The following is a 4,236-nucleotide window of genomic DNA, read 5'->3' on the forward strand; positions in this document are numbered from 1 at the left end:
AAATACCAAGAAACTACAGATAGAAACACTACACTTCACTATTAATAATTCACATAAAATTCACAGCCTAAAAAACATTAGTTTGCATAACAGAACAGAATTGACAGAATTTACTCTGTCCTAAGCTTGTCTTTCTCCAAACTTGAGCAGTAGTATATTAAAAAAATAAATTAGCCAACTCATTTAATAAAACAACTGGGTAAATTGAAGAGATACATTCACATTTTAATTTTGAATTTGTTTACATTTGTCTACCAGTAGCCCAGCCTTAGAAAGCATGTTGTTACATAAAATCCCCTAATGTCATAACCTTCTCCCTCAAAAACTTATCATTCTCACTGTTTGGGACAATGTTAAAAAGGTTTTATTTTGTCCTGTCAGTAAAGATGTTTGAGGCAGACTTCCTAAGTGGGGGGCAAAAAAAAAAAAAAAAAAGGAAAATCTGTAAATTCTAGTTTTGTTTTGTTGGTTTTTTAGAAAATTATATATTACATATTTGATCAGATCTCCATGTTGCAGAGGTATCAATGAGCATTGCTATTGTTACCTTAGGGAACTCTCTATTTTTTCCACACAACCAGGCTATGGTTGTAGGTTAGAGAAGTCAGAAAAAAACCCCCACCTTATCTTTTTGTTCAGTGCAGTGGGAGATTAGTTTGCCTCCCCACCTCCTCCCAGGTAAGACTTGGGCTTTAAACTGCACCCGTTTTGCTCAGCTCAGCACACTGAAAGTAGACAGGATAAAAAGCAGTTTGAACGTTTAGTAAGATGAGAATCAGGGCTGAAAATTATTAATTACAAAGCCAGTGCTTGTGGCTGAAATTTAAGCAATCTCTGCACTACAGTAAAATACAATTTACCCATAACTGACACCATCCACTCACAGGATTGAAACCAACTGGTTATGACCGAGATTAAATCTGGTTTTCCTCAGAATTTGTCCTGTCAGTCAGAAGACAGATTTTTCAGTGTAAGGTTTTCTTCAGCAGAGCTTCAGAAATCCCCATTTGTAGCTTATTTTGTTTACAAAGAAGCTTCAAAGTTTGTCATAGAACAGCAAGATTTTTTTTCCCAATGGATGAGTTTTCAGAGATATCAAGCTGAGGAAGAAGGGTACAGTTTGGATTTGGACTGCAAACAGATGTTTGCTTGTAAATATTTTTCCTGTTAAAGAAACTCAACATGTATTTTAGGGATGAGGACCTGCTACTGTGTGAGATTTCCACTGACAGTAATCTACAGCCCTGATCCTTATCACAGTTAGTAGGAATTTTATCATCTGCTTCCATGGAAGAGGTCTCATGAGTGCCAGCATTGTTAGGAACACACACAGCATATTACACACAGCTGGGGAAAGAAGAGAACTTACTCTCTTCCTGAGTAATTTATGGAGTTTTATAACAACTTTATCACTCTTTTAGACATTTGTATAGCACCAATAACCAACAGTATTGTCACTAAGGCACTGGACTGGCACTCAGTCACGGGCTCTGCCTCCAGATCTGGGGTCAATCTCCTGTGTTTGTCTTTTGTTTTTACTGGTACATAATTTTTGACACTGGAAAATAGGATAAATAATACAAAACATCCTACACCACTGACAGGAATACCGTGCCACGACGAATGACAAGGTGCTCAGATTCTGAAGTGACGAACATTAATATTTCTGTGCATAGATTTACTGGTAAAACAAAACCATCCTGCAGGTCTCAGTTCCATGCAGCACAGTGGAGCAGAGTCAGCTTCCCTTCCTCTGGAGTTAAGGACATACCCTCAGTTCAATCCTATCCTCAATGCCACAATTCAAAATAGTTTTTAGATAAATGAAGATAAGCCCTCAGGGCTCCTGTCTGACAGCTGATCCAGGATGCCTTCCTCTGCTTTTGCATCAAAGTCTGCTCCTAACAACTTACACAGCTCCAGTTTCAGCCTTTAAGAGAGCAGTTTTTGATGCTTTCAGAGGCAGCTGAATCCTTTTTTAGTCTGTGGTGGCTTTGCCTCTCCACGTTACTAAAAAAGAAAAAAGCCTTCAGGAGTTATCACTACTCTGCTGCATCACATTGAACGTGTGTTCTGATGGAAAAAATTACTAAAAGTTCTTGGGTTGAAATAAGTTACTGCAAATGCACAGTAGCTGATTTTGAAACCACAACATCTCTACAATTTATTATTATTTTTACAAAATACCCAAAGTGATCAGACCATATTGTAGGTTACTGGCTTGCCGAAGGTTGTTTTAAAATCAAAACCATTTCTGAGTTACAGAAGTGCCAAAAACAATCTTGAACCAGGTTTGTTTGTTGGGTTTTTTTTTTGCTGTTGTTGTTTTCTTTTTAAACCAACCCCCATCCAACAAAACAGTCGTATAACTTAAAACAGAAACAAGAGTTTGTGTTGGAAAACTGTTTAAAAACCAACCCACCGAATCATGCTTGAGTAGAAGCCTTGTATGGCAAAGGTTCAGCTTAGGGCAATTTAGTGCCAAGGTAGAGACCCTCCATAGGTTTACAATGGAAATACTGACACAACCTCAACTACAGTGATGCAAATGTGCCCTAAAAACACTGTATTTGCTTTTATTAATAAAAGTGGTAGTGTTTACATTTGCAGGTATCTTACACTTCAGCATCACGGTGAATACTGAGTAGAATGAGTTAAGTTTTGGCTGCAAGGTCAGAAGTTTCCAAACAGATGAATGAGACAGAAGTGACAGTCCTCAATCATGAAAACAAGAAGTTCAAATAAATAAATAAAACAAAACTAGGAAATATGGGTAAGCATTAGGTTGGAATGGTTCAATTAACTGCAAATTATGGCCACTAAATTCGAGACAGAAGAAAACACAGTTACTTATTAAATAGCAAGCATTAAAGCTTTATGGTTTTGTATTTAAAAAAAAAAAAAAAAAAGAAAAAAAGGGAAAAAAAAAGCTGTTAAAAATAAGACTTGCATTTACCAGGCCACCAAACTGCATGGACTAATAAAGAGACTAACAAAGGCAATACTGAGACATTAAGACACACACACTCTGTACTTGTGCAACTCAACCATATTCAAAACAATTGCCTTTTTTCCTCACTTAAGAAAAAAAAAAAAGCATCCCCTAAACATTTCTGTTCATATAAAGCTTTAGGTTTCTTAAACTGTTGCTGTCTTATATAGCTCATTGTTATTACCTGTCCTCATTATCAGAGGAAGAAGCTTATTTTATTTTTTGAATGGAGGTGCTTCGTTTCTCTCAGACAAGAGATTACATTCCTCACACCACTACAGGTTTTCTCCTTTATGGATTCGGTGCTCACACCAACTCCTCCTAGGCTTAAAAAGGTAAGGGTTGGCACTGAAATAAAAGATTTTGGCTCCTGTAACTAAAATTAAGGCTCACAATGAGATTCCTTTCCACTGCGTGTGTCCCATTTTTCCCCAGTGGAAATGCCAGCCCTTGACCGACAGGCACTGGATACATTCGGAACTGGAGGGGCCTCTTTTCAGTTCTACAAAGTTCAGGTGGCCACTGTTTAAACCTGTGAACGGGAAAGATCGTTCTGAAAAGGCAAGTAACAACCGCAGCTCAAGTTTTTAAACGATTCAGTGTCTTCTGGAAGATCACAAGTAATTCTGAATTGAGATGGGACAGTAACTCCAGCACGCCCCTGCTCCCTAACGAAGGTGGACAAGGTGATTAATTTTAATTTAAGACTTCAGCCACAAAAGCAAATGAAAACTCACGATTCTGAATGGTTGCAGTTCTCAGTATTGAAAAGGCATCCGATACCAGAAGCAAATCTAGCTGCACATCACTGACCACACCCTCATTTTACTTTAAACTGGATCTCTTCCCAAAAAAAGAAAGCTAACACGGTCTCTTGGGTGGAGGGAAGCTAGTGTGAAAGGCAAAGAGGCAAGTATTTTGGTGTTTGCTTTTTGTTTCTTTTCTTTTCCTTTTAAAGTCACTGCAGTAAGATCCAGATCAGTTCAGGGGTGTAAATGAAGGGGGAACAGGGGTGTTTGAGTAATATAGGCTAACACTGTTCTAGATGTGTTATTACAGCTGTAATTTCTGACTCTGTACAAATTGTACACGTAGGTTTAGACACATGAAAAAGTAACACACTCACAGAGACATAAAACACCTAGGTATAAAATATAAAGCAGTGTAGTAGTTACTAAAATTACATGCTCTCTTATTGCTACAGTGATTTTTGCTCTTTTTTCTTTTTACTGTACCACATGTTG

The 4,236-nt window shown here is 37.7% G+C and overlaps 1 protein-coding gene across 2 annotated transcripts in view; it reads right to left on the minus strand.

Moving 5' to 3' along the window:
* Window positions 1–204: 204 nt before the first annotated feature.
* Window positions 205–4,236, minus strand: part of GNAS (GNAS complex locus) — a 139,463-nt gene continuing 135,431 nt past the window's right edge. For both annotated transcript variants that reach the window (XM_050313953.1, XM_050313954.1), the window contains exon 12: window positions 205–4,236. This exon is cut by the window's right edge and continues 1,804 nt beyond it. The gene's annotated coding sequence lies outside the window, so the exon portion shown is untranslated.

This window comes from Myiozetetes cayanensis, unplaced genomic scaffold (assembly GCF_022539395.1).
Source record: "Myiozetetes cayanensis isolate MyiCay16 unplaced genomic scaffold, myiCay2020 scf19, whole genome shotgun sequence".
NCBI classification, from domain to species: Eukaryota; Metazoa; Chordata; class Aves; order Passeriformes; family Tyrannidae; genus Myiozetetes; species Myiozetetes cayanensis.